General features: G+C 41.7%; 2 pseudogenes across 2 annotated transcripts; both read left to right on the forward strand.

Annotated features, from left to right (window-relative positions):
- Window positions 1–5,548: 5,548 nt before the first annotated feature.
- LOC105521903 lies at window positions 5,549–6,494 on the forward strand (annotated as a pseudogene). Its single transcript, XR_001003357.1, has 2 exons — window positions 5,549–5,690; window positions 5,987–6,494. The product of XR_001003357.1 is annotated as a 60S ribosomal protein L13a-like (transcript).
- A 13,741-nt stretch (window positions 6,495–20,235) lies between these two features.
- Window positions 20,236–20,918, forward strand: LOC105521904 (annotated as a pseudogene). Its single transcript, XR_001003358.1, has one exon. The product of XR_001003358.1 is annotated as a cytochrome c-like (transcript).
- The last annotated feature ends 412 nt before the right edge of the window (window positions 20,919–21,330 follow it).

Consider the following 21,330-nt stretch of genomic DNA (forward strand, 5'->3'; position numbering starts at 1 on the left):
CATCCCATTACTGGGTATATACCCAAAGGATTATAAATCATGCTGCTATAAAGACACATGCACACATATGTTTATTGCGGCACTATTCACAATAGCAATGACTTGGAACCAACCCAAATGTCCATCATTGATAGACTGGATTAAGAAAATGTGGCACATATACACCATGGGATAGTATGCAGCCACAAAAAAGGATGAGTTCATGTCCTTTGTAGGGACATGGATGAAGATGGAAACCATCATTCTGAGCAAACTATCACAAGGACAGAAAACCAAACACTGCATGTTCTCACTCATAGGTGGGAATTGAACAATGAGAACACTTGGACACAGGAAGGGGAACAACACACACTGGGGCCTGTTGTAGGGCTGGGGGAGGTGGGAGGGATAGCATTAGGAGATATACCTAACGTAAATGATGAGTTAATGGGTGCAGCACACCAACATGGTACATGTATACATACGTAACAAACCTGCACGTTGTGCACATGTACCCTAGAACTTAAAATATAATAATAATAATAATAAAAAGAATTTCAAGAAGTCAGAAAAGAAACAAACAAAACAAAACAAAAACAATCCTCCTGCCTCAGCTTCCAGAGTAGTGGGGATTGCAGGTATGCAACACTGCTCCCAACTGTTATAGGATTTTTCATATGTCTGGTACCAGAGTTATTGGTGAACAACTATTACACCCCAAAGTCAGAAACCATTTAGTCAACTTTTGTGACCCCTGGTATCTAGTGTATAATAATCTTACATGTAATGGAAACAGTAAAAAATTTGTTGATTAAATTTGAAAAAAATAAATGAACAAAGGATATTTGTTTAGCAAACAGCCTTGGAAGATGGCGAAAATGTCTCTCTCCACAGCAGAGGGCTGATATGTTTCCTGATTCATCCAATAAAGATAATGTCTTTGGGGTGAAGGCTGGGCAGGTTTACTTGCAGCCTTTAGCTTTTAATCATACACTATGAATGTAGAAATTGACTTCACAGTGTTTTCTCTTGTATGGTCCAAACACACACTTAAATATTTACAGCTATAAACATTTACAGCTATGATATGCTCCAGGAAATACCTATACCAGGAGGTGGTTGGGGAAAGGAGGGATGGGGAAGTGGGAAGAGAAGAAACATGAAAAAGATTGTATAGTGGGGGTTGTATACTGTATAGTGAGGGTTGGAGAAGAGAACTTCACAAAAGAAAAATGTAATGCACAGCAACATATAGTTCAATAGAAGCTCTTTGGTTTGCAGGACAGTGGCTAACTCAGCAGACGAACCAGAGCTTCCTGCCCTTTGCAGATGGCATGAAGATAAGAGTTTGTCAAACAACTAAGATGGGCTCTTGGTTGAGCAGAGAAACTACAACATGGGACACACAGAGCCACCCTATTGCCCTACTGTCATTCAAGCTTAAAGGAGACATATCTACAGACAGGGTTTGAGCCCAGGAATGGTGAGAAATTCCTTGGGTGTCTCAACAGCCTGGAGATGAAATTCCCAAGAAGGCAGAAAATAGAGGTAGCACATTGGTTTTATTGTTTCTTATTTATAATTATAAAAGTCGTGTGTGCTTATTATAAAAATTCAAACAGTACAGAGGATATAAAGGGGTAAATAAAAACCCTCTCCCTGCCAATTTCACTCTTCAGGGATACCTAATGTCAGCAGTTTCTTGTGCATGCTTCTATACACTTTCACCTTTATTTAATGTTTCTCAAAGTAATATATGCACAACGCTTTTAAAAAGAAAGCCACATAAACACAAAGCTTGTAACAAAAACCAATAATCCCTGTCCTGCCTCTCCCCCCATATTTTCCCAAGTCCCTTTTCTCTAAGGTAACCATTTTAGACATTTTTTAAATAGTCTAATCTTGGAAGTGACATTTTAGAGGGTTCTTCTGGCATTTATATATCTCTGCTTTTCCTAAATAATATGCTGCTAATGCTAATTTTTGATTAATCAATTTTAGACATAAAGTAATGACTTCTTGTATAGTGGATTCAGGCTCTCTTCTTATATAGTGGCTCTCTTACACCGCTGTCCCAACTGATTATTCTCCCCTATACTCCCAGTAGAATTGTACTACAATTTTTTTGCTAAATCAGTATTTAGTATTTACATTATTATGCCTTACAACTATTTACTTGTTATGTTATTACAAGTACACCAAAATTATTTTTTTTGTTGTTTTTTTGAGACAGGGTCTCACTCTGTCACCCAGGCTGAAGTGCGGTGGCATAATTTGGCTCACTGCAGCCTCCGTGCCCCCGGCTCAAGCAATTCTTCCACCTCAGCCTCCTGAGTAACTGGGACTACAGGTGCATGCCACCATTGCAGCTAATTTTTGTATTTTTTGTAGAGACAGGGTCTCACTCTGTTGCCCAGGTAGGTCTTGAACTCCTGGCCTCAATCCACCCTCCTGCCTCGGCCTCCCAAAGTGCAAGGATTACAGATGTGAGCCACCATGCCCTGCTCAAAATTATATTTCTTTTCCTACCTTTGCTTTTCCTAAATCTAATAATTGCCTTGGTTTTCCACCTGCTTAATTTTCTTTGTAATTATTACGTATAGTTAATTCTTCTGAAACTTTACAATAATCTTTCACTACAGTTTCCCTTGTAGTCAATTATATCAGGTAATCTGTTCCAATTTTTCTCTTGAAAAATTGAAAGTCTCCTAGACACTCCTGGAGACTCACTTTCTTATCTGATTGCACCCTAGCCCTTCTGCTTAGCTGTCTTCCCAGCACTTTTCTTCCCTGTCGTCCTGAGAATTCTTTTTTGCCTTTTTCTGAGATGGGATTCCTGTTGCCTAGAATTTGTATCTTCCTCTTTCTCAGTTTGCACCCTTGTTTGGGAGATATCAATTCCAGTAGCTTCATCAGTTTTAACCTGATGATATTCCTCAATGAACCTCTCTTTAATCACCTTACTCTTTGGCTATGCTCAACACCTGGTGCAACACTGTGATCCTAGAATCTCTACTCATTGTCACTCTTCAGGTGCTCTTCATCTCTTTCCTTGTTGGATCTTGTTTGTTTGTTTACTTCTATATTTTGGTGAGAAAGTATATATTTCAGACATTGCATGTCTGAAAATTTCTTCATTCTATCTTCACACTTGATTATAATGTGGCAAAGTATAGAATTTTTAGGAACTATTTGTTTGCAGAGTTTTTAAGCCATTGCTCCCTTCCCTTCTTGATTCCAATGTTGTTAAGAATCCTAAAGACATTTTGATTCCTGATTGTATACAACCCATTGTTTCTTTTTGGAAGATTTTAGAATCTTCTCTTATTTATTTATTTATTTTTATTTTAGAGATAGGGTCTCACTCTGTCACCCAGGAGGTGAGTGGATTTTGTTTTTTGTTTTTTTTTTTTTTGAGACAGAGTCTCACTCTGCTGCCCAGGTTAGAGTGCAGTGGCGTGATCTCAGCTCACTGCAACCTCCACCTCCCAGGTTCAAGCAATTCTCCTGCCTCAGCCTCCTGAGTAGCTGGGATTACAGGCCCACGCCACCATGCCCGGCTAATTTTTGTATTTTTAGTAGAGACGGAGTTTCACCATATTGGTCAGGCTGGTCACAAACTCCTGATCTTAGGTGATCTGCCTGCCTCGGCCTCCCAAAGTGTTGTGATTACAGGTGTGAGCCACTGTGTCAGGCCTGTTTTTTGTTCTTCTAATTAGAAGGGAATTGCATGTGTTTAGAGGAGAGGGAGTGGTTAATCAAGGGGCATGGTATTGTTCTTGGAGAAGGTGGAAGGAAGAATGAGGAGCCTTAGAAAGGAGATCTGACCCTCTTTCTCTGAGATTGGCAGGAAGGAAGTGAAGGAAGTATAGTTAGCTAAATTTGTAGGTGTAGAAGCAGTAAATTGAAGTTCACACCCGATATTTTAAATTTCCTAAGAAGTAGGAAGCAAGCCAATTGCCAAAATTGGTAGCAGTGGTGGTGTGGTGGAGAAGGGACAAGAAGTAGGTTATGGGTGTTCAAGAGCTTGGAGAAAGTTCTTGAATCGATCTCCACTAAGCCATCTGCCTTCAGATGGACAACTATTAATACAATAGCTTCCCATCTGATTAACTTGCCTCCACTAAACCCTTTCAACATACTACAAACAGGTTGACCTTTTTTAAAAGGACATATCAGATCATGCCACCCTCTGCATGAAATTGTACACTTGCTCAAAATTCTTGAAATGACCCAAATATTTGGTTCACATTATCTTCTCAGCCTTGCCCTCAGCCCTCCATACACTCTTAACAGGAACCCTTTCCATTTCCTTCCTCCTTTCCTCCTTGAGGCCTTCACAGATACTCTTCCCTATGCCAAGAGAGCACTTCCATTTCACTCCTATTCCTTTCACTTGGTTAATTTTAACCCTTTCTTTGGGTCTCGAATTAAATGTCGCTTTCTCAGAGAGGCCTTCCCTGATTCTTCAGTCTAGGCTAGGTCTTCCTATTGTATGCTTTTATGATACTTGGAGCTTTTTCCTTGGTAGCACTCTTCACAATGGTAATTATAGTTGGCCCTTGAACAACATGGGATTGACCTGCATGGGTCCATGTTTACATGAATTTTCTTCTGCCTCTGCCACCCCGAGACAGCAAGACCAATCTCTCCTCTTCTTCCTCCTGCTCAGGCTATTCAGTGGGAAGATGACAAGGATAAATACCTTTATGATGATCCATTTCTGCTTAATAAAGTAAATATATTTTCTCTTCCCTGTGATTTTCCTTTTTTTTCTTTTCTTTTTTTTGGAGACAGAGTCTCACTCTGTCACCCAGCCTGGAGTGAAGTGGTGCAATCTTGGCTCACTGCAACCTCCGCCTCTCTGGTTCAAGCGATTCTCCTGCCTCAGCCTCCTGAGTAGCTGGGACTACAGGCATGCACCACCACGCCTGGCTAATTTTTTTGCATTTTTAGTAGAGACGGGATTTCACCATGTTGGTCAGGATGGTCTCAAACTCCTGACCTCAAATGATCTGCCCACCTCGGCCTCCCAAAATGCTGGGATTACAGGTGTGAGTCACTGCACCTGGCTCTCTGTGATTTTCTTAATAACATTTTCTTTTCTCTAGCTGACTTTAGTGTAAGAATATAGTACATAATACATATAACATACAAAATATGTGTTCATCAACCGTTTATGTTATCAATAAGATCAACAGTAGGCTATTAGTAGTTATATTTTTGGGGAGTCAAAAGTTATACATGGATTTTCAACTGTGCAGGGGGTCAACCCCTTAACCCCCATGTTGTTCAAGGGTCAATTGAGTATGTTATGTTTGTATACAGTGAACAAGGGGTCTGTCCTCCACTAGACCATAATTCCATGAAGGTAGACACTGTGTCTGTTTGTTTGGTCTACTGCTACATGTTTAACATGTAGCACATTGCCTGGCATGTAATAAATAGATGTTAAATGAATAGGTTAATCAAATTTGTTAATTAATATTGTGAAGAGATAATCAAGGTCACAATACCTATGAGAGCCCAATCAAGAATGGAGACCACTTTTCCTAGGCGGCCGCTGAAGATGGCAGAGGTGCAGGTCCCGGTGCTCAATGGTCGAGGCCATCTCCTGGGCCTCCTGGCAGCCATCGTGGCTAAGCAGGTACTGCTGGGCCAGAAGGTGGTGGTCATATGCTGCGAGGGCATCAACATTTCTGGCAATTTCTTTTTTTCTGTTTTGAGAGAGTTTCCCTCTTGTTGCCCAGGCTGGAGTGCAATGACGCGATCTTGGCTCAAAGCAACCTCCGCCTCCGGGGTTCAAGCAATTCTCCTGCCTCAGCCTCCCGAGTAGCCGGGATTACAGGCGCCCACCAGCACGCCCAGCTAATTTTTTGTATTTTTAGTAGAGACGGGGTTTCACCTGTCTTGAACTCCTGACCTCACGTGATCCACCCGGCTCAGCCTCCTAAAGTGCTGAGATTACAGGCGTGAGCACCACGTCCGGCCATTTCTGGCAATTTCCACAGAAACTAGTTGAAGTACCTGATTTTCCTCCACAAGCAGTTGAACACCAACTCTTCCGAGGCCCCTACCACTTCTGGGCCCTCAGCCGCATCTTCTGGCGGACCCTGCGAGGCATGCTGCCCCACAAGACCAAGCGAGGCCAGGCTGCCCTGGACCGCCTCAAGGTGTTTGACATCATCCCACCACCCTAAGAAAAGAAAAAGCGGATGACAGTTCCTGCTGCCCTCAAGGTCGTGCATCTGAAGCTTATGAGAAAGTCTGCCTATCTGGGGTGCCTGGCTCACAAGGTTGACTGGAAGTACCAGGCAGTAACAGCTACCCTGGAGGAGAAGAGGAAGGAGAAAGCCAAGATCCACTACTGGAAGAAGAAACAGCTCATAAGGCTGTGGAAACTGGCAGAGAAGAACGTGGAGAAGAAAACTGACAAATACACAGAAATCCTCAAGACCCACGGACTCCTGGTCTGAGCCCAATAAAGACTGTTAATTCCACAAAAATAAAAAATAAAAAAATGAGAGAGAGAGGGAGAGACCACAGCACTGCTGCAGAGTCAGTCTGCAGGGTTATGTTCAGCAGCTTCATTATGGGGGTGGAGAAAGATGATAGTTGAACTGATACAAGGTGGGTGTGGAAGAAAGAGGATAATGTTGGTCTTCATGTGGCACTATAAGGTGTAGGCGGAATAGGGAAGGGAAATATGGAGAGGAGTGATGAACTTGGTAGAAAATGGTAAGGTCAAAGACCTGGTGGAGTCCAGGATATGAAGGAGAATGTATGGTGGGAGTAAGAGTGACAGAGCTAGGGAGCCAGGAGGTGATAGTCTGAGATTTAGTACTCCAGACCTTAAGATCTCAAAAGTGGAGCAGTGCCAGGTCTTTAAAAAATCCAAGACATAATCATGGAAATGAATGAGTGGAATGGCTGTAAGGTGGTGGTTACTGTTGCCAAAAATAAGGAATACGGAGGCTAGGATGTTATAATGGTTCCATATAGTGAAATTACCTAGGTGACAGCGAGCGAGCCTTAAAGTGAAGAAGACTTTGTGCCAGGTACCAAAATCTTTAAGGACTGAAATGGTCAGAGGATGACTCCTGTAAAGATAGCATAGAAGATGGCATGAGGCCGGGCGCGGTGGCTCAAGCCTGTAATCCCAGCACTTTGGGAGGCCGAGACGGGCGGATCACAAGGTCAGGAGATCGAGACCATCCTGGCTAACCCGGTGAAACCCTGTCTGTACTAAAAAATACAAAAAACTAGCCGGGCGAGGTGGCGGGCGCCTATAGTCCCAGCTACTCGGGAGGCTGAGGCAGGAGAATGGCGTGAACCCGGGAGGCGGAGCTTGCAGTGAGCTGAGATCTGGCCACAGCACTCCAGCCTGGGCAGCAGAGCGAGACTCTGTCTCAAAAAAAAAAAAAAGAAAAGAAGATGGCATGAGCCTCAAACACAGGCCTTCCCCTCATTTCTTCCATTCTTGGATCAGTTATACAACAGTCAAAGTTTCAGGACAGAGGGTCTGATAGGCTGAGCTGGATGGTATAAGCCTCAAATGACAAGTAAATTTTGCAAGGGGTAAAAGTAATGTGGTAGGTTAATGTCAATGGGAAATGACAAGACTGCCAGTGAAGTCCCCAGTAGTATATGGAAGATGTGAGAAAAGCCAGTGTCTAATCAAGAAGCTGGAAGGCCTGGGCATGGTGGCTCACGCCTGTAATCCCAGCACTTTGGGAGGCTGAGGCAGGCAGATCACCTGAGGTCAGGAGTTCAAGACCAGGCTGGCCAACATGGTGAAACCCCGTCTCTACTAAAAATACAAAAATTAGCCGAGCGTGGTGGCATGCGCCTGTAATCCCAGCTACTCAGGAGGCTGAGGCAGGAGAATCACTTGAACCTGGGAGGTGAAGGTTGCAGTGAGCCGAGATCACACCATTGCACCCCATCCTGGGGGACAAGAGCGAAACTTCATCTCAAAAAAAGGAAGCTGGAAGAAGATATATTGGAGGTATGGCACTCAGAAAGACCCAGGTTTCCATTAAGCAGGAGGCAGAGAAAGTAAACTGCCAAGAAATTAAAGTTCGTAGGAGGGGTTTTTGCTTATTTGCCTATTTTTCAATGGATGAAGGATTATTCCAGCAGTAAAAGTAACAACATGTAATAGAGAGAGGACAGGCCCTGGTCAGAGGTCAGGGTTCCATTCCTGGCTCTATCACCTACTAGCCAAGCAACTTTAGCCAATTACTTTGCCAGAGCTCAGTTTTCCCACTTGTGAATCAGTAACCTTATAATTCGGTTACTTTGCGGATCAAATGAGATAATGGGTGCAAAATTGCATTATAAACTATAAAGTATGGTCCCTACATATTGTTATCATTAATGTGTGGTGAGTTCATGCGAGCATTTGGACCAATGTTCTTATTCCTGACTCAGTTTGGAACAGTACTGGGAGGAATGCAGGCCAAATACTAACTCCATTTTAGAGGTGGGACAAAGTACCATGCTAAATTGTGCTATGTGGTATAATGATGGAATAGAGAATGCTGTGTGAGCACAGAAAAAGGAACAATTCAGAGCCTAAGTGAACTTTATAGTGGAAATGCCATGTGAGCTGGCCATTGAAGATTAAGTCTGAGAAAGGGAGAGCTATTCCACTCTCCTGAGTTAGTGGTAGAGATCTAAGTAGAAGCCAGGGCCATAAACATGCAGTTAGGTGCTGCTTCCCAGTGCTCTTTGACCTCCATATGCTGCAGCATATTCTCTTTGCTTTTGCTAAGGGCCTAACTGCCATGGGAGCACCACCATTCTTGCTTAGTCTCTTTGCAATTTGCTGTCAACAACTTACTGTCTGTGCAGATGTACAGTTCACATCCCCCAGATATGCAGCATCACACTTCAGTTTCTGCCTCTGAGCCTCTTCCAAGTTGTCTGATGATGCCTGCTGTTGGCTGACTGCCATGCCTTATCTGGGAATCAATGAGACCAGTAGGTCAACTGTGAGCAGCTCTCCCAGGAAACCAGCAGGGTTTTAAAGGAATCATGACTTGTCACACACACTGTGATTGACTTGTCACACACACTTGAATGAGGTTGCTAAAGGTCCCTCCATCCTATCCCCTCCTCCCCTATTTCCTTCAGTGACTTTGTAGAAAAAACAGATCCTATTTGGTTTCCTTCTTCCTCAATCTCTTAGGTTCCCAAAGTCTGACTGTTTCCTTCATACTTTTTCAAAGGGCATTGGTGGGGACCTGGTAACTCACCTCATTCATAAAAACTTGGTTACCCAGTGGTGGGCCATATTTCTATTTAATAGCCTGCCATAATAATAACCATGGTATATCTATTTTACAGATGAAGAAGGTAAACCTCAGAGAGGGTAAGAGGTGAGAGGCTCAGGGTGGGGGAAAAAGCAGAACATGAGACAGTGATACAGTCTAAGGCAAGGCAATAATGACTGTCTATCAATGTTTGGTTGCCCAGCATCCATTTCCCCACTTCCTGATAGTACCCTGATTTCTGTACACATTATGTGCAGTCTTGGTGGGAGCAGACATTCAGAGAGGCCTGTTTCCCACTGCAGTTAGGGGAGGGCTACAAAATTCCGACCTTTGAGATTTAAGGGAAATAGCAGAAGTTACCTCCCTGCTGAGACTAGGATGCAGCCTAGCCCACACTCCATGTTTAGTAAATGTCATTTCTGCCCAGCACTGTCTTTTCTTACAGTGTGAGTAGTGTTAGGCAAGTCACTTAACATTATTTGCCTCAGAAATGATGTGTGTAGGCCAGGTGTGGTGGATCACGCCTGGGTGGATCACTTGAGGTCAGGAGTTTGAGATCAGCCCGACCAACATGGTGAAACCCTGTCTCTACTGAAAATACAAAAATTAGCCACGTGTGGTGGTGTGTGCCTGTAATCCCAGCTACTCGGGAGGCTGAGGCAGGAGAATCACTTACACCAGGGAGGCAGAGGTTGCAGTGCGCCAAGATCTGGGCAGCCAGGGCGAGAGAGCGAGACTCCATCTTGGAAAAAAAAAAAAAAAAAAAGAAATGTTGTATGTAACATCGCCATCGTTCCTAACGTGTGTTAAGTGCTCAGTGCTTAACGTGTGTTAAGTGCTCAGTTAGTTACTGCTCTGATTGTCATAATTATTCTTTTGTTCCCAGTGAATGGGTTGAATCAATTGTGGTATATATCATCAGCATGACAGAAACTATTTAAAGTAATGTGGAAGCAGATATTGACTTATTGAAACAGAAACTGATTTATATGGTTGAATAAAAAGGTCAAATTATGATCATACTTTGATTAAAATATGCCCATAGGCCAGGCGTGGTGGCTCATGCCTTTAATCCCAGCACTTTGAGAGGTTGAGGTGGGTGGATCACTTGAGGCCAGGAGTTCAAGACCAGCCGGCCAACACGGTGAAACCTCATCTCTGCTAAAAATACAAAAATTCGCTGGATATGGTGGTGTATGCCTGTAATCCCAGCTACTTGGGAGGCTGAGGCAGGAGAATCACTTGAACCTGGGAGGTGGAGGTTGCAGCGAGCTGAGATCACGCCACTCCATTCCAGCCTAAGCAACATAGCGAGATTCTGTCTCAAAAACAAACAAACAAACAAAAAAACAAAAGAATAGAATATACCTGAAATAGTATGTCCCAAAATGTTAACCAGTATTTATCTCTGTTTTATTTTTGCCTTTCTTCATTTTCTATTTTCAGTGAACAGACATTAGTTAATAGTTACTAATTTTTAAGTTTAAAAAGGCCATCACTTAGTGGAGAATCAAGGCTTGATTTCAGCCAGGGGCAAATTCAAGCAGATAGCACAAGGCAGCCAGGTTCCACAAAATGAGGATGAAGTCAGAATAGCAGTCACATCAGATATCTGGATGGCCTACTTCTGGTTGAAAGGGCAGTCCCAGGCAGTGGCTAGATACATAATTCAACCCTCCAGGGGAGCTGGGGGCCAGAGCTACTTAGGTCCTTGTAACTACTTTAATTCCCTGAAAACCTTTCTTAGTTACCCTCCCCATCTACCAGCCACTGTGTACTCCATTCGCCTAATTTATTTCCTTCCTAGGACTTACTCTGAAAACACCTTATTTTGTTGTTGTCACAGGAATGTAAGTTCATGTGTGCAAATATTTTGTCCGTCTTATTCATCATATACATGCTGTGACATGAAGAGCGCCTGCACAAAATAGGACCTCAATTAAAAACAGAAAATTAGCTGGGCGCGCTGGCTCACGCCTGTAATCCCAGGCTTTGGGAGGCCGAGATGGGCAGATCATGAGGTCAGTAGATCGATACCATCCTGGCTAACACGGTGAAACCCTGTCTCTACTAAAAATACAAAAAATTAGCCAGGCGTGCTGGCAGGTGCCTGTAGTCCCAGCTACTAGGGAGGCTGAGGCAGGAGAATGGCGTGAACCCGAGAGGCAGAGCTTGCAGTGAGCCGAGACTGCGCCACTGCACTCCAGCCTGGGTGACAGAGCAATTCTGTCTCAAAAGAAAAAGAAAAGAAAAGAAAAAAAGAGAGAATTATTGCAAAATCAAAACCCACCAGGGAATAAAAATAAGGGAAACTGAGGCAGAAATCCAGCTGTGCCTTTGGGATCTACAAGTGTGAGGGGTCAGCAATTATGAGTTCACCTTTTGGGGTTGGATTCAAAGTAAGGAATATAAGCAAATAAATACAATTTCAATGATCTTTTTTCTTTTCAAAAAGCAGTTATCACATTTTTTAAAAATGGTGATGACACTTCCAGAAGAATATGACACAGTCTCCATGTATGAGCTTATTGGAAGTCTAGGCTAAATGAGTAACTTCCTGAATGACGTGAAAAGTGATGAGGCTCTGGCATTCTGGAAAAACTTGATACAAATTGTACACTAAAGCAATTCCATGGAATGATATTTAAAAGTTTAAATGGCCATTTAGTCTAAAAGATTTTGGCTTGAAACTAAATGAATATTTCTTATAAACATCAAAATCCCTGGCATAACGCAGCTTTTATGAGACACAAGGAAGCAGAAAATTCTGAGTTTTATGTCAAACCTTTGGTGAACAAGCAAGTAGGAAAAATGAAAGGGAGAGGGGACAGCTGAGACTTTCATTCAACATCTTTTATATGCCACACACTAACAAGCCATGACTTTTCTCATTTAATAACTCTACAAGGCAGGCACTATTGATTTCCATTTTCCAGAACAAAAAAATAAAGCTGAAACAGATTGACTTGCCCAAGATCACAGTTAATAAATTACAGAGGAAAATCTAATTCCAGGTTTATTTGATTCTAGAGCCTGCATACTTTTAATTTACCATACTTGCCTCTCCAGCATTCCTGGAAATCCCCTTGATGAAATATATTGCTCATCTTAAAAAAAAAAAAGGCAATAATATGGCTTAAAAGAAAGCAGGAAGTAATAGGAAAAACTAAGTAATTCACAAACTATTAGGTTGAATCACATAAAATTGCTGATACTTGACTTTTTTTAACCCATAAAAGAAGCAGTTTCATATCCTTCAACCTCATGATATGGTATTATTTCTGTGGATAAAGATCACCATGACAACTCTATTAATAACTACTCCATCACTCATCTGTACACACCTTTACTGATTAAATTTCACGTCATTTCAGTAACAGTTTAAGACAGGAAGGGTTTTACATATGAGGAAGAGCAGATTTGGTAACCCTACCCATTTTTCAGAGCAGCATTTCCCTTAGGAAAACATGTAAGTTTTTTTAAAGGCTCCCATCTGTCCCTGACTCCCTGCCCCTTCCATGTCCTACTTTCCACATCATGTTCTGTCAAAATAACTTTTTTTTTTTTCTAAAAAGAGACAGGGTCTCGCTTTGTTACCCAGGTTGGAGTGCAGTGGCACAATCATAGCTTGATGTAGCCTTGAACTTCTGGGCTCAAGTGATCCTCCCACTTTAGTCTCCCGAGTAGCTGGGTCACCATGCTGGGCTGATTATTTTAGTTTTTGTAGAGACAGGGGTCTCAATATGTTAACCAGGCCGGTCTCAAACTCCTGGGCTCAAACAATCCTCCCACCTTGGCCTCCTAAAGTGCTGGAATTACAGGCGTGTGCCACTGCATGCAGCCTAAAATTACTCTTGAATTTTGCTTCTACAGTTGACTTCTAACTGGTCTCCCACACTTCCAATCTATTCTCCAAAGGTTTTTTCCTAAATGCAAACCTGGGCTGGGCTCAGTGGCTCACACCTCTAATCCCAGCACTCTGGGAGTCTGCAGCAGAAGAATCACTTGAGGTCAGATGTTCAAGACCAGCCTGGACAACACAGCAAGACCCCTATCTTTCAAAAAAGAAAGAATTTTAAAAATTAGCTGGGTGTGGTGGCATACACTTTAGTCCTAACTACTTGGGAGGCTGAGGTGGGAGGACTACTTGAGCCCAGGAGTTCAAGGTTACAGTGAACTATGGTTATGCCACTCACTGCACTCCAGTCTAGGTGACAGAGCAAGACCCTGTCTCTTAAAAAAGAAACAAAAAGCAAATCTGTCACTTATCTGCTTACAATTTACCATCTCCAGCCTAATCATATTGCCTCCCAAAAATGCTATGTTGAATAGAACCCACTTCTCTGTGTCATGCACCTCTGTGACTTTATCCCACCTATTTTGTGGCTAGAATGGTTTTTTCACCCCTTTTCCCCATCCCTTACTTGACATTAAACAGGCAAATTTATGCTTTTCAAGGCTTAATTCAAATGTCACCTCTTTATGAAACTATGCCTGGCTCTCCTCTGATAGCCACCAGTTTTCTGTGCTCTCACAGCAATTGGTACATTTTTCTATTTTAAGACTTTCAAATAGTGCTCTGATTAGGTGTTTCTGTGCCCTTAAAATATTGACCAGACTGTATCTTACTATTAGTAACATCAGGATGTTGCATAACACTAGATGTACAGCAGGTATTACCAGTCAGAACCCAAGGGTCCTTAGTACTGAGTCCCTGTGTTATATCTCAGGTTGGGGAATGAGGGAAAAAGCATACAGGTTGAGTGCCAAAAACAAGGGTGCACTCTTCCAGGGCATTTCCAGAGTTCTTTTACATTGAAGGCATAAGTTGGGGACTACCTGAACTTGGATTTATATTTTCATTACCAAGGCTTATTTCATTAGGGTAAACAGAGTTTATGAGCACTATATATAGATTACATAAGAGCATTTGAATTTTATATTTTATACAAACATCTAGGATGGTAGTGGGGCGCCTAGAAATCAAATTGTCCTTTGCTACAACCATGAAATACTGAAACATTTCATTCAATTTGATAAACAAGAAACAATTTACTAGCTGAAAATATATGTATGCGATATAAAACCACCAGGAGTACACATGGCCACAAAGACAAGCTGTTAGATCAAGAACATTCGTCCCATCAAATATTAATATTGCCATAATGCTTCTTCAGTACGTTTAAAGTTTGGTAGCAGGTATTAAAGTGTTAAAAATCTTTATAGAGAAGAAACATAAAATTGACAAAATTTGTTCTACTAACTTGGGAAAAAGATCATCACTATCTGATTTTAGCTGTGGGAACACATTTGTCTAGTTTGTGGAATACTAGTGTTTTAGCAGGGAAAGTTTGAAAAATATGCTCTTAGCTTAACAGAAAGCAGTCATACCTTTACTCAAAGCAAAGGATCACTAAAAAAAAAAAAAAAAAGTGTGACTTTAAACAAGTTTGTAGAAAGAGAAAATTTTGATTATAATTCATTTAATTCACTTTTTTAATGTTTTTGGGCTTTCAGATATGGTTTGCATAGCTCAGTAGGGGTCAGTAATTTTCCCAGAATCCTTGAGCCAGATGGGCATTTTCTCTTTCCCCACACCCTGGCTGGTGAAGTCCTGTGTGGTAGGAGTCTATCCCCACTGTCTTATAAGGGAATACAGTGTTAACTCACAAGAGGATGCCCAGAAAAGGCAGAGGTTTCAGCCACTTTGAAGCTCAAGAGATCAAGATCACAGATCTAAAACTCACAAAAGCTGGAATCAGGGACTCTAGCCAATAAAATAGCTACATCCAGTAACGGTTAGACAGCATTTATTTTCAAGATGTACTGGAGAAAAGACTGATGTGATATTTCAATTTCCTATTCACTTGGAAAGATAGGCAGTGTATCTGCAACATATCCTGACTATCTTTTTTTTCTTTTGAGACTGAGTCTTGCCCTGTTGCCCAGGCTGGAGTGCAATGGCACGATCTGGGCTCACTGCAACTCCCGCCTCCCAGGTTCAAGCTATTCTGCTGCCTCAGCCTCCCGAGTAGCTGGGATTACAGGTGCCCACCACCATGTGCAGCTAATTTTTTTTATTTTTATTTTTAGTAGAGACAGGGTTTCACCATGTTGGCCAGGCTGGTCATGAACACCTGACCTCAGGTGATCCACCTGCCTCGGCCTCCCAAAGTACTGGGATTACAGGCATGAGCCACTGTGCCCAGCCCCGATTCATCTTATATAGGAAATATTATCATAATGTAGGAGAGTGCTGTCTTTTTTCTCACCTAACATTTTTTCCTAGGCACATCCCCACAGTGCAATTTAGTCCACACCCTAGTTATCTTTATGACTATATGCATCATTCATTTGGTCACTCAACTAATATTTATTAAGCATGTACTATCTACTGGGTACTCTGGTACAGACTATAGACACACCACCATTGCTTGTCAATACTCATTTTGGAGTATCTTGATCATTTTTCATTTTTATTATTAAAAATATTAAATCTTTGGACTTTTTTCAGTAGCCTCTCAAAAATAGCATTAGCAGTGAAGAGTCTGACCACGTCCAAAAATTGTATAGAAACTGTTGTATGTGATTAAAATTAAGGCATAGGCTTTAATTTTAAAATTCTATGTGAAATTTATGGTTAGGCTACTGTAGTAGACCATGTTAAGGATGACAGAGTCTAAACCAGGACAATGGCATTGGAGTGGGGGAAAGATTAGAAAAGTATTGAGGAAGGGAAAAAAATGAGTCTTGGTGTCTGATGAGATCTAGGCATGAGGGCAGAGTTAAGGATGATTACTGGGTTTCTAGCATAAATTACCAGAGAACACAGTAGAGGAACAAGTTAGGGGAACACGATAAATTCCATTTCATTTTGATGTGCCCATTGGTAACATCCAGGTAGACATATCCCAGTTGATTTACAGAGTTTGTTGAAGAGGTAGCTGTAAAAACACAAGGCTTTCCTGCTCCTTGTTTATGGCAATAAGGATATTTTAAGAAATATAAAAAACAAAAATAAAACGTACAGCTTTTTAGTATAGATTTTAAAGCCAGAAAGTCAGTTAACTGAATTGTTTCATTTTACAGATAAGGACGTAGGCCCAGAGACATCTGTCTGTTTTCACAAAGCTACTTAGTGAATTGAGAATAGATTTAGAAAAATTCATTCAAGACTCTTTCAGTCCACCATGCTGCATTCCATTTGTGTATTTTGTTGGTTTTACAACTGTGATGGTTAATACTGAGTGTCAACTTGATTGAAGGATGCAAAGTATTGATCCTGGGTGTGTCTGTGAGGGTGTTGCCACAGGAGATTAACATTTTAGTCAGTGGATTGGGAAAGGCAGACCACTCTTAATCTGGGTGGGCACCATCTAATCAGCTGCCAGTGTGGCTAGAATATAAAGCAGTCAGAAGAACGTAAAAAGACTAGACTGAGGCTGAGTGCAGTGGCTCATGCCTCTAATCTCAGCACTTTGGGAGGTTGAGGCAGGTGGATCACCTGACATCAGGAGTTAGAGACCAGCCTGGCCAACATGGTGAAACCCCATCTCTACTGGAAATACAAAAAATTAGCTTGGCGTGGTGATGGGCGCCTGCAATCTCAGCTACTCGGGAGGCTGAGGCAAGAGAATCATTTGAACCTGGGAGGCAGAGGTTGCAGTGAGCTGAGATCATGCAATGGCACTCCAGCCTGGGCAACAAGCGCAAAACTCCATCTCAAAACAAACAAACAAACAAACAAACAAAGGCTGGGCGCGGTGGCTTACACCTGTAATCTCAGCACTTTGGGAGGTCGGGGTGGGCTGATCACAAGGTCAGGAGATCGAGACTATCCTGGCTAACACAGTGAAACCTTGTCTCTACTAAAAATAAAAAAAAATTAGCCGGGCGTGGTGGTGGGCCTCTATAGTCCCAATTACTGGGGAGGCTGAGGCAGGAGAATGGCATGAACCCAGGAGGTGGAGCTTGCGGTGAGCCGAGATTGCGCCACTGCACTCCAGCCTGGGTGACAGAGAGAGACTCCGTTTCCAAAAAAAAAAACAAAAAAAACAAAAAGACAAGATAAGACTGGACTAGACTGGCCTAGCCTTCCAGCCTACATCTTTCTCCAGTGCTGGACTCTTCCTGCCCTCGAACATCAGACTCTAAGTTCTTCAGTTTTGGGACTCAGACTGGCTTTCCTTGCTCCTCAGCTTGCAAACAGCCTATTGTGGGACCATGTGATCGTGTGAGTTAATACTTTATAAACTCCCCTTTACATACATATCCTATTAGATCCTATTAGTCTGTCTCTCTAGAGGACCCTAATACAATTATTCCACATACAATTATTCAAAAATACATACAATGCAAATTTTTCTCAGAATCCTATAATTATATACAGAGCCCAGATAAAAGACACAAATCCCACTTGCATTCTTTTGTCACTGCATGACTGACTTCTCAGAGATTCTGCCATTGCTAGATGGAGAAAATAAAAGAGGAAGTGGTCAGATTATTAGAAGTGACTTTTGATCACAGTGAGCAACCCCTAAACATCACACGGTTACTGTAATCTGGATGCACATATCTCTGGGCTCATTTTTAAAGAACCAGTCATTTGATTGTCATTTTGAAAGCAAACAAAGCCAGTATGTTCATCAGAGATGATCTACCACATGAGGAACATGGGTTACGACAATCACGTTTAGCTAACAATAGTTGATAGGCAAAAGTGCCCAGAGCTTATTTAAAAAAACTACACAACAGAGTGGGCACTGTGGCTCACACCTGTAATCCCAGCACTTTGGGAGGCCGAAGCGGGTGGATCACCTGAGGTCAGGAGTTCGAGACCAGCCTGACCAACATGGAGAAATCCCATCTCTATTAATAATGCAAAAATTAGATAGGTATGGTGGCAGGCGCCTGTTCTCCCAGCTACTCAGGAGGCTGAGGCAGGAGAATCGCTTGAACAGGCAAGGCAGATGTTGCCGTGAGCTGAGATCGCACCACTGCACTCCAGCCTGGGCAACAAGAGTGAAACTCCGTCTAAAAAAAAAAAAACAAAAAACTACACAACAAATAGTTACAAAGTCAAGGGGTCAATGATACCTCAATCAAATAATTCTCAAGACATGAAGATTCTTTTAAGTCAGTTACTGTGTAAAATGAAGACCTAAATTCTGAGGGAAGTATAAAGATAATGAGAACAGGGTTCAGTCTTCTCTTTAAGGTAAAGAAGGTCAATGCAGGAAGAAATGGAATGAATACTTACTGATGAGCATCTACTGTGTGCCAAATATTCGTAATAAATACATTATATCATTTCATTTTCATATCACCTCTGTGAAATACATGTTAAAACACCTTACAAATGAGGAAACTGAGGTACAATTTATTAAGCTGTGGTGGCAATGTGTGACTAGTTACAAGGGCTTTAGTGTCAGATGCCCTGGCTTTATATCTGAGTTCATCTCTTACTATTAAACCTTGAATAAGTGACTTAACCTCTTGTAAGACAGTAATCATCATCTTTAAATGACGATATTAACAGTATTTGCCTTAGAGTGTCATTGTGAACACTGTAAATGTCATGGAAAAAGCACCCATGGTTATACCTAGCACAAGTAAGCACTAGGTTAGCTATTTACCATTGCCTGAGACTACATAGCACATAACTAGCAGATGTGATTCCATACTTTCCTAATTCTAAACTGAACTTCTGCATCATACCTGGTTACTTCTGTAGGTTCCTGAGATCCTGGAGGTAGAGAATGGAGCTGGTGACAGGTAACATTGATGGTGTACTGAGAATCTGGGAGAGGAAAGTAAGGCAGGGAGCTGGTATCCCTAACCATTTTGAGGACAGCATTCACAACTGTTAAAAGACAAACTATAATTTTAACTCAATCTTGATTTAAGAGAAAGGCTATACATTATTAGCTGACTGGAACATTCATCAATGTGGAAGGAACAAGTCACAAATTAAACTACTTACTTTACCCAATACATAGCAGAAATATTTCACCTCTGATACTGAGTTTCTAAAGATAGTATATTTTGGTTCTCTTACCTTTCTGATATCCCTAAAATGACTTTTTGTCTCCCACATTATTTCTCACTTAACTAGAAAAGTTTCTGACAGGTAGCAAAATATCACTATCAGCTTGGCATTTTTTTTTTTTTTCTGAGACAGGGTCTCACTCTGTTGCCCAGGCTGGAATGCAGCGGCATGATCACAGCTCACTATAGCCTTGACCTCCTGGGCCTTATCAGTCCTCCTACCTCAGCCTCCTGAGTAGCTGGGACTACAGGTGCATGCTACCATGCCCGGTTAATTTTTTTATTTTTTGTCGAGACAGGGTTTTGCCATGTTACCCAGGCTGGTCTTAAACCCCTAGGCTCATGCCATCTGCCTGCCTCAGCCTCCCAAAGTGTTGGGATTACAGGTGTAAGCCATCGTGCCTGGCCTGAAGTTGTTTTTAAAAGAAGAAAAAGCAAGTTTTCTATTAGTAAGTAAAGAACTTGATGTATCTGCCAACGATATTAACTTCCTTCTCTTTGTTCTCATTTATTAATTACCTTGCAAATAGAAAAATAGCCAGGTGCAGTGGCTCACCCCTGTAATCCCAAAACTTTGGGAGGCCAGTGTGGATGGATTGCTTGAGCTCAGGAGCTTGAGACCAGCCTGGGCAACATGGCAAAACTCTCTCTACAAAAAATACAAAAATTAGCTGGGCATCATGGCATATGCCTGTGGTCCCAGCTACTTGGGAGGATGAGGTGAGAGAGGTGGAGGTTGCAGTGAGCCGAGATCGCACCACTGCCAGACCCTGTCTCAAAAAAAAAAAAAAAAGGCCAGGTGCTCTGTCTCACACCTGTAATCCCAGCACTTCGGGAGGTCAAGGTGGGCAGATCACGACGTTGAGATTGAGACCATCCTGGCCAACATGGTGAAACCCTGTCTCTACTAAAAATATATAAAAATGAGAGAGTGGGGATGTCCTGCTTCGGAGCGGGAATCTTCGTTGCGCCAGCGACTAAAAAGAGAATTAATTATGGGTGATGTTGAGAAAGGCAAGAAGATTTTTATTATGAAGTATTCCCAGTGCCACACCGTTGAAAAGGGAGGCAAGCACAAGACTGGGCCAAATCTCCATGGTCTCTTCAGGAGGAAGACAGGTCAGGCCCCTGGATACTCTTACACAGCTGCCAATAAGAACAAAGGCATCACCTGGGGAGAGGGATACACTGATGGAATATTTGGAGAATCCCAAGAAGTACATCCCTGGAACAAAAATGATCTTTGTTGGCATTAAGAAGAAGGCAGAAAGGGCAGACTTGATAGCTTATCTCAAAAAAGCTACTAATGAGTAATAATTGGCCACTGCCTTATTTATTACAAAACAAATGTCTCGTGACTTTTATGTGTACCATACTTTAATAGATCTCATACACCAGAATTCAGATCATGAATGATTGACAGAATATTTTGTTGGGCAGTCCTGATTTAAAATTAAGACTGGCTTGTGGTTAAATGAATATTTCAGTTTTTGAATTTTAATAGTAATTCCAATTCAGTAAATGCTATCACTGTTTACCCCTTCTGAAGATATGATTAGACTTTGTTATTAATGTTCAACTTTTCACAAAGATGGTGAGTGCTGTCTTAAAACTTACTGGAGATTGGATTTATATTTAGATTTATATAGCTGGTTATGTGAATATATTTAAATACTGGAGAAATTCCTTCACTGTCTCAGAACCAAGCAAGATTCACCTGTGTTTTGTGTTCATTTGCCTCTTAAAGGCAAGGGTTGAAGATAAATAAGGTAGCAATGTCTAGAGTTTTGGCCTTAACGATGCCAATCTAATTATAATTCCCTGTATTTAAAATGGTTCCTTTTACTTATTGAAAGGCATTTTAGTATGGTTTATGTGTAATATTAAAGATTATTCAACACTTCTCACATCTTATAAATCTGTAAGGTCATATGCTTTTAAAATAGTAGCAAGTTAAACTTCACTCTTGAATTCTTTACAGTCTAAGTCAAACTAAGTTATAATTTAGGATTGTCTTTAAACAGCC

This window comes from Colobus angolensis, unplaced genomic scaffold (genome assembly GCF_000951035.1).
Source record: "Colobus angolensis palliatus isolate OR3802 unplaced genomic scaffold, Cang.pa_1.0 Scaffold412, whole genome shotgun sequence".
Taxonomy (NCBI): domain Eukaryota; kingdom Metazoa; phylum Chordata; class Mammalia; order Primates; family Cercopithecidae; genus Colobus; species Colobus angolensis.